Raw genomic sequence first — 9,898 nt, forward strand, 5'->3', positions numbered from 1 at the left:
AGAGAATACGAAATTGAATTCCAAGTAGTCAAGAGTGACAAGACTCCTCTGCTTTCAGGAGAAACCTGTGAAGAACTAGGTTTAATTAAGTTCAACACTAAAACACCAGATTCTATCTTAGAACTTTCGACTTCCGAAATGTCTAATAAAACAGAACCTATCACACTGTTCAGTCCCTTAACTAAAGAAAAAATACTTGAAGACTACTCAGACGTTTTTAAAGGCCTTGGATGTCTTCCAGGATACTGTCACTTGGAAGTTGACAAAGATGTTACTCCTGTACAACATCGTCCAAGAAAGTTTCCGGTTGCACTGAAAGACGCTCTTAAAACTCGTATTGTGGAATTAGAACAACAAGACGTCCTTGAAAAAGTGACCGAACCAACGGACTGGATCTCAAGTATGGTGGTCGTACGAAAACCCTCGAAGACAATGCGAATCTGTATAGACCCTCTTGATCTCAACGTCGCACTTAAACGACCAAAGTATCCGTTACCTACCATCGAAGAAGTATTACCCCGACTCGCTAAAGCAAAGGTATTCTCCGTCCTTGACGCAAAAAATGGGTTTTGGCAAGTTCGTTTGGATGAGGAAAGTACCAACTATACGACTTTCTGGACTCCTTTCGACAGATACAAGTGGAAACGGCTACCATTTGGCTTGTCAGTATCACCCGAAGAATATCAACGAAGATTGAACGAGGTACTCGAAGGTTTATCAGGAATTGAAAATATAACTGATGATATAATTTGCATGGGTTGCGGCAACACTATTGAAGACGCCATTCAAGACCATGATAAGAACCTCATAGCACTCCTTGAACGCGCCAGAAAATGCAACATGAAGCTTAACAAGTCTAAAATGAGACTACGAATGACTGAAGTAAAATACGTAGGCCACCTCTTAACTCTACAAGGCGTTTGTCTCGACCCTGAAAAAGTCCGGGCAATAAAAGATATGCCTCTGCCTCACAACGTACAGTCGCTGCAAAGCTTCATTGGTTTCATTACGTATCTCGCGAAATTTCTACCCAAGTTATCAGACTATACGGAACCTCTGCGACAACTCATAAGAAAAGAGATTCCTTGGGTTTGGGAGCAGAGACATTCCGTTGCTTTTGAGACCGTCAAGAACCTAGCATGTACAGTCCCGGTTCTTCGATAATACAATGTTGTAGACGAAGTCACAATCCAATGTGACTCCAGCGAGTTTGGATTAGGTGCTACTCTGCTTCAGAACGGACAGCCCGTTGCCTTTGCTTCCAAATCGCTAACGGACACTGAGCGCAGATACGCTCAGATAGAGAAAGAGTGTCTGGCAATTGTATTCGCCTGTCAGCGATTTTATCAATACCTGTGTGGTAGAGACAAAATCACGGTGGAAACGGACCATAAACCTTTAGAAAATATTTGGAAGAAACCACTACTGACAGCACCAAAACGTTTACAAAGCATGCTACTTAAACTTAAAAATTTTCATCTCTCCGTCTGTTACAAAAAGGGCTCGGAGATGTACATTGCTGACTGCCTCTCCAGAGTTCCTTTACCCTTGGATAACTCATCTAGCACTCAAAAAGACTACCTCATATTTCACCTCGACTATTTTGAGGATATCAAACACGAAGACTACTTACGCGTCTCCGTAGACCGATTGGCTAAAATCCGTAACGCAACACGTGCTGATACGACCCTACAAATACTGTCCGACGCTATCCTTCACGGCTGGCCTCTATCTCACTCTTCCACTCCAGCAGTAATTCGTAACTTTTGGAATTTCCGCGACGAATTAACAGTTGATGGCGGACTTATTTACAAAGGATCTCGAGTTCTAATTGCCCGAGCCATGCAACAAGAAATGATCACAATCTTACACTCAAGTCACTGCGGTGTCCAAGCTTGTCTCCGCAAGGCACGTGAAGTGGTCTATTGGCCTGGAATAACCGATCAGATTAAACAAGCACTTGGACAATGCACTATCTGCAACGAATTTCGCGCAGCTCAAGCTAAAGAACCTTTAGTATCCGTCCCACTTGCTTCGCTTCCTTGGCAAAAGGTTGCCATGGATCTCTTCACGATCAGCACCGACGTTCGAAAATACTTAGTTATGGTCGATATATACTCCGACTATTGGGAGGTTGACCCCTTACCAGACTCTACCGGTGAAACAGTTGTAGAATGCTGCAAACGCCACTTCAGCCGTTTTGGCATTCCCGAAGTTGTCATATCGGACAACGGCCCTCCTTTTAATGGCCGAACTTTTCAAGAGTTCGCTGCCCTCTATGGATTTCGCCACGAAACCTCGTCACCTTATCATTCACAAGGGAATGGAAAGGTGGAATCAGCCGTAAAAATTGCGAAAACTATGTTGCAAAAGTATGAACGCTCCAAAGAAGACCTACACATGGCTTTGCTTGATTGGCGTAACTCTCCAACTGAAGGCGTAAATTCTAGTCCTGCTCAAAGACTTATGTAACGTCGACTTCGCTCCCGATTACCTTACACGGATCTCCAACTTAAACCACAAGTGGTAAAGGACGTTATCAAACAACAAGAAAAGCAACGACTCAAAAGTAAAGCGCAATTCGATAAGCACACTACACCTTTACGAGACTTACAACCTGGTGAACTCGTATGGGTTAAGCCGAATCCCAACTTAAAACAGAGCTTATGGAAGGAAGGCGTGGTACTCAATAGGATTTCTGAACGTTCCTACATGGTACACATTGATGGAAAAGACTATAGGCGCAACCGAATTGTTCTAAGACCAAAGATCCGAAGAGCACCAATTGTCAATGAGCCCTTACAACGTTCTATGCCTTTGATTCCAAATCCTATACCTCAACCGATACAAAGCTCCAACCAACTCCAATCACCAACTGGACAAACTACAAGCAGCAATATTCCTTCAGTTGCAGTACCAGAAAAGAAACAACCACCTTTGGAACTTCCGATTGAGGCTATACCACTATCACCAAATAGAACTCCGGTTACAGAGTCACAATCTCGAACGAAAATCGGAGAGTTACCAGCTATTCCTGCCACTCCGAAGTCAACGCGCACACCAACCTCACTGCCGCGCCAAGTTACTCGTACAAGAAGTGGCAGACAAGTGAACACCCCAGCTAAGTTCAAAGAATATGTCCGACAGTGATGCATTCGATATAGTTTAGTATTAACCATTTAAATGTGTTCTTTTGATGTACAATATCTCATAATATTCTTATATTTTTATATAACTTATCAACCAAAAAAATTCAATAAAAAAAGGGATGTTTCATATTCAGATTTTCATAGTTCCCGCCTTACCTTTCAAATCTCCCGCTTTAAAGTATTAACACTCTAGTCCCTAAAATTCATTAGTCTTTTGTATGCAATAAAACTAAAACCAAATAAAGCCAGATGTTATTTTGTATAAACTTTGACATTGTTAATTTACTCTAGAAAGTTAACAATAAATACGAAACACCGTATACCTTTAAAATTGTATAGTTTTGGATTATCGCCTTCTAGTGACCGACGCTGTATTTATATATCAAAACACACTAAAAACTACATAACCGTAATGGCAACCACAATTGTTTACTACCCGTAAACCGAATATTTGATTAATAAATAAACGTTGAAATTTTAACAAAGTGTACAACACCAATGTACAAATGTCATCTTATGTATTGCTGTTTTCCTTTTCAGCCTATATATAGCCATAGAAATCGGATAACAAACTAGAACGCTTAATCGAATGGCTGACAAGATACCGATTAGATTCTTGGCTAAAACGACAGTAACGCCATCTGCGCTGCCTAAAGAGGCGCGCTCGCGTGTAACTTGGTTAAAAGCATAGACATTAGAATAAGAATAACCTAGACAAATTATTGATAGTAAGGAAGAGCGCGTGCTTGAGTCGGAAAATTCATCTCTCCCCGTCATTTCGCGTGCTCTGCGCTAGATGGCGAAAATACGTGGCGCGATCTATCGAGTAGTGGAGTAATTAAAAAATGTAGGAAATTCAAATCGTACGTAGTCTAAACCCAAACTTTTTAGGTTTGACGCAAAATGTAAGGGATTGAAATTCAGTAAATAAAGTTTGATTTTGGAAATATTCGAATTTTAATATCTAAAATGGGTAAAAAATGTGCTGTTGCAAACTGTAAAAGTCGTTCTACGAATGACAAAATATCTTTTCATAAGTATAAGTTTCAATTGTTATGTTTATTTTCAATATTTTTTCATATAAACTTTTTATGGTTAAGATTTCCTCAATCTAACATACATCAACGCAAAAAATGGCAAAATGCTATAAGCCGGTTAAACTTCAAACCTGGTAATAACCATTGTGTGTGTGGAAAACACTTCAAAGATGATGACTTTCGCGTTAGCAAAAAGGGGAGTCATGATCAACTGCGGAAAAAACTAAAAGAATGCGCAATTCCTTCTGTCTTTTTGGAAAAAAAGAATTTCGGATTTAAAACTAAAATTTAATAAAACTGGAACAAAAGTATTTAATTATTTAGTGTTAAATTAAAGTAGTAATAGATAGCTACATAATAAACGGCTTTATAGCGGAGCTATAGCAAGCACAATGACATGGAGACTTTTTCCGAGATGCCTGGAACCAACAGTGCACTTCCTAGTACTGAGAATCTTTCAGAGACATTAGATTTTTCAAAAATCTCTGCATTCTTGGATCCAAATGAATACTTCTGTGGTCTTGAGTTGGAAGTACAAACAGATGATCTCACAGAAGTAAGTAGTCAGGCTCCCCGCCAGCAATAGACACAAGTAGGCACGTGCCTACGTTGAAAAAGTGTAGGCCTACTTTGGGGGCCTCTAAATTTTTGAAACGGTGCCTATTATAACCCTCAATATTTTTAGTTACTAGTTTGTAAAATAAGATTTGATATTTCCATTTTTAGCCTACTGAGAGTAATATAACAGATTGGAAACGAAGAAAATCGAAAGTTAATTTTATCGAAACGTACTATAATTAGAGTACGGTTGGCAACGCTGTCCGTGATTATAGATTTTCCCCTTGAAAAAACTTTTTCTTTGGAATTGACTGATAAGAGATGGTGACGCCGGGAGGGGGAAATACGTCATGCTAGGTAGCAAAGTGCAGGGACACCTGTCTTTTTGCCTCGGTGTCAGTGAGAAGCTACAATACACACAACAAAGACATTTAGTTTCTTGGAATTTGACGACGTCAGTGAAGAGGACCGGAGGGGGGGGGGGGATTGCCAAAACTGGATTTCTCTCTTTCTCGTCCCAGCAGAGGTAAAGCCCAAGCCTATTGCTTTGATAGGAAGGGGTTATTCTTTCAAATATTGAGGAATTTGGGTTTCCCCTTTTTCCCTCTTTTGCGAAGTCACGTGATTCAGTGACCATCGAACGGGGTCCGTCAGTGATTAGGGCCTCGCGTTTCGTCAATCGTCATTTCGTTTTCGTCTCCTGAGCAAGATAGTTCTCAATTTCGAGTCTCTTTTGGCCAGAATTTAACTCGATTTAATATTTGATTTTTCAACAGCCTTTTTCAAGGCTAATAAGCTATTGTAGCTTAATTTTCCAAACAGCCTTTTTCAAGGCTAATAAGCTATTTGTAGCTTAATTTTCCAAACAGCATTTTTCAAGGCTAATAAGCTATTTGTAGCTTAATTTTCCAAACAGCCTTTTTCAAGGCTAATTTGCTATTTATAGCTGATTTTCCCACTGCCTTTTTGAAACCTAATTAGCTATTATATTTACATATACTATAGCTCTGCTTTATCCAAACAGTCTTTTCGAGACTACTAAGCTATTACAAGCTTCGTTTATAATAGGTTTTAAATTAAGTTTTAAAATATGAGCACCCGAAAGTTTTTATCCCGGGCCCAAAAACGCCAGAAGCGCAAGAGAGAAGATGGTGTTGTTAGTAGTCAGAAAGGCGCAATGGAACGTTTTTTGAAATCGTCAGGCAAGAGTCATAATGATAGTCCCGGGGATAGCTTGGGAAATAAAGAGGGTTTAGAATTCGAAGGTGGTAATATTTCTGAGGTTCTTCCAAACGTCAGTTCTGCTTTAGACATTGCACTAAGTAATGAAGCCGAAATTATTAGAAACCCTACTATATCTGCCGATGTGCAAGATTTAACTAATTTAACAGAAGTGCGCTTACACGAATTGTATATTAGTTTAGATAAAGAGTGCCTTCCAGTTCAGCCTAAACTCAATCCTTTTCCTAAAACTTTAATGGGTGGTAAAAATCGTGGTTTCATTTCTTCTTGTTACGACAAATATCGAATGCTTGAGTATTCAGTTGCAAAAAATGCAGTTTACTGCTTTTGTTGCCGTCATTTTCTAGGCAGTAGAAATACTGGATTTGTGAACGGATTTTCGGATTGGAACATTTCACTTCGAATAAATCTTCCCACCAACTAGCCTATAGAATGTATTTAGACTACACTGAATTAAAATCTCGTGGATCAATAGCGTGTCAGGTTAATGGCCACCATATACTTGACGTAATTAGAAATAGAGAGGTATTATCTGCACACGTCATAATTTTATGTTCTCAACAAGATTTAGCACTTCAGGGGAATATATCTGCCGATAAAATTGGAAACAGAGGAAATTTTATTGAAATTTTAGAACTTCTGAAAAGAAAATGTCCTGATTTGAAAGCCAAATGCGATAGTATGCCCAATAATGCAAAATATATTCACAGCACTGTCAAAATGAAATAATTGACATTTGTGCAAATTTAGTAAGGAAAATGATTGTCGAAGAGGTCATCGAATCCGGTGGGTTTTACTCTGTAATTGCCGATGAAACCCGAGACAATGCAGGGGTGGAGCAGCTAAGCGTTTGTATTCGATATACTAGAATAGAAATAGGGGTCGTAGAAAGATTTCTAGGTTTCACTGATTTACATAAGTTCGATTCTGAGAATATCAGCTTGGCAATTATAAATCTTTTGACAGAGGGTGGTTTAAAACTGCAGAATTGCGTTGGACAGACATATGACGGGGCAAGTGTAATGAGCGGACACGTAAAAGGAGTGAGGGTGAAAGTAGAAGAGGCAGTAGGCGGACATTGTCCGTACGTGCATTGCTACGCGCACCGCTTAAATTTAGTTTTAGTTGACTGTTGCTCCAAAATATTGGCAGTTAGGGAACTACTTGGTTTGGTTCAGGCCATATACAATTTTCAAAGCAATTCAGTTATTAGAAGCGAATATTTTGAAAACTCCCAAAAGATCTGGGCTATGAGATACTTAAAATGCCACAAAGCTGCGACACTCGGTGGTGGAGTAAAAAAAAAGGTGTTAGTTATTTTAGAAATAGACTCGATTCCGTAGTTTTAACGTTAGAGAATCTAATTGAAAACGGAAAACCAGAGGAAGCTGCTGAGTGTCGTGGGTATATATCCCAATTACATAACTTTAACAACTTAATATTAATTGTCGCACTAGACGAAGTATTAGGCGTAAAGAATTCCCTGTTTTGATTTAATTTGGGTAGAAGCTACTAAAATCGCAGAATCTGCTTTTATTGCAGTACCTGGTCGTAACAGCGAACCGATAGCTTTACGGAAACGTAAAATAATCCCTAACAAGAGATTAAAACATAGTGTGGTAACGAGTACAACGGGTAGCAGGGAATTTATCAATTAGTTGATAAATTTATTTCAGAAATGAAAATTCGACTATTGGAAAACTCTGGCTTATTCAAAGGTATAATGGCGTCTGACCCTAACTCGGAAAACTTTCTTAACGAAAACGATATCGTAACCCATTGTAATACTTATAATCGGTTTCAATTCGACCTGAATTCGTAAAAAAGCCAAATTAAAATAGCCAGAAATTTAATTATCCCCAAGAAATTTACCAGCGTAATCGACTGCTTCCACTATTTAATTAAAATGGCAGATGGGTTCCCCGACCTAGTGAAATACTACAAAATTGTTTCTTGCATACCTGTGGCAAATACAATCTCAGAAAGAAGTTTCAGTTCACTCAAAAGAATTGAAACACGTCTACGGACAACTATGGGAGAATTTAGGCTTTCAAACCTGGCTACACTGTCGATAAATCGTGATTTGTCGAATTGTTTAAAAGAAAACCCAAAGTTAGTAGTCGACGAATTTGAAAAAAAAAAACTAATCGAAGAGTGTCATTCCTTGATTAAAATGCCTTTAAAAAATTCAATGGGAAAATAGAAATCATGTCAAAATTTAAAACATTTAAATAAAAAAAATCCTTGAAACTCGGGAATTTTTTAAATAAACATTATAGATGGGGCCTCTAGTTCAGGCTGGGCCTACGTGCATAAAATCCCTGGCGGGGCTACTGTAAGTAGTTGTCCAGGGACGTTTGATTTGGGTCAAAAAGTCAGTGTCCAAATGACTTCCATGTAGCTATCCTAACTGGTGTCCATGTTATTAATAATGTAGGCACCGCCCTAATAATAAATATATTAGTTTTTACTGTTTTGGTAAATAAATTGAAATTATATTACATTTTTTGAAATTCGCAGTATGTAGGGATGGAAGTGGAGACCTCAAATGACAAATCACCTAATTAATTTACTGCAATGAATATTACTAAAGATGACCAAATGATTGAAGTTCTTGGTGTTGAAACAACGGATATTGAAAATGATAAGTTCTTAGGGAAATAAACAAATCACGATCATGTAGGCAATTGAAGCAGAATTTAAATACTTGCCTGCTTAAAATTAACAAATATTCTGTTTATGAATTACAGACATATTTCAGTGGTATTGAATCTCCAATGCTGATTCGCGAAAAAGAAACTCTTGAGATTCAAACTGGAGCAATGGAGACAGTGGAGATTCAAAATAAATCGACTCAAACATCTTTGCACTGCTTAGCGCTCCAAAGAAGTTTAGAAATTGAAAGGAACAAAGTCCAAACTCTTCGGAAACAACTCAAAATAGCTAAACAAGCAAAGAAAAGAAAAGATTTAAAATTGTCCTCTCTGAAGCACATGCTTCATCAAATTACGAGAAAAAATCTGCTCTTAGAAGAAAATGCGCTCGACATTGAACAGAGGTTTGGATCAACTTCAATTGAGTTGTTTAAATTTTTGCACCAAACAGGACTAAAAAATAAAAAGAAGCAAAAATATCCTCAGTTAAATCGAAGTTTTGCTATGACAATGCATTTTTATTAGCCAAAAGCATACCAGTTTCTAAGAAAACATCTATGTCTTCCGCATGCCAGCACACTACGTGAATGGTCAAATAAAGTTGATGGTAAACCAGGATTTACTTTTGAGAGCTTCGAATACATAAAAAATGAGGTTAACTAAATTGAACACTCACTTCTGATTGCTCTATCCTTGGACGAAATGTCTATAAGAAAGCACACAGAATGGACCGGCAAGGAATTTTCTGGATACGTAAATGTCGGGTTAGATCATGACACACAAGATACAGATGAAATCGCCACTTCAGCACTGGGTTTTATGGCGGTAGCCATCAATGGGCATTGGAAAGTACCTATTGGATATTTCCTTGTCCATGGAACCCCAAGCTATTTGCTTAAGAATCTTGTGACAGAATGCCTATTTAAACTACAAAAAACAGGTGCCAAATGTATAGCATTAGTTTGTGACGGACTCAGGAGCAATATTACATTGGCTCAATCACTTGGTATTATAATAACTGAAGAAATCATTGAATACCGTTTCCCAAATCCTGGTACAAACAAAAAAATTTTCGTTGGCGCAACCAGAAAGTGAAAATTTAATGAATTTCTTTCTTCACTACATGGGCGGCCAGGTGGTCCATTCCCTAAAAGTAGTGTTTCAAGAGGGAATTAGCATCTGGGTGCGCCATCTTATTGTCAGTGTTGGGTAAAATACTTTACTTTCGGTATTTAAAATGAAATACTAAATACTTTTA

The 9,898-nt window shown here is 38.3% G+C and overlaps 1 long non-coding RNA gene across 1 annotated transcript; it reads right to left on the minus strand.

Moving 5' to 3' along the window:
• Nucleotides 1-8,854: 8,854 nt before the first annotated feature.
• Nucleotides 8,855-9,440, minus strand: LOC149949019 (uncharacterized). Its single transcript, XR_016480708.1, has 4 exons — nucleotides 9,317-9,440; nucleotides 9,178-9,219; nucleotides 8,997-9,093; nucleotides 8,855-8,929 (listed from the first exon to the last, which is right to left on the minus strand). It is a non-coding gene; the product is annotated as an uncharacterized LOC149949019 (long non-coding RNA).
• Nucleotides 9,441-9,898: the final 458 nt, after the last annotated feature.

The sequence above is a fragment of the Leiobunum rupestre genome, chromosome 4 (assembly GCF_980474605.1).
Source record: "Leiobunum rupestre chromosome 4, qqLeiRupe1.1.hap1, whole genome shotgun sequence".
NCBI lineage: Eukaryota > Metazoa > Arthropoda > Arachnida > Opiliones > Sclerosomatidae > Leiobunum > Leiobunum rupestre.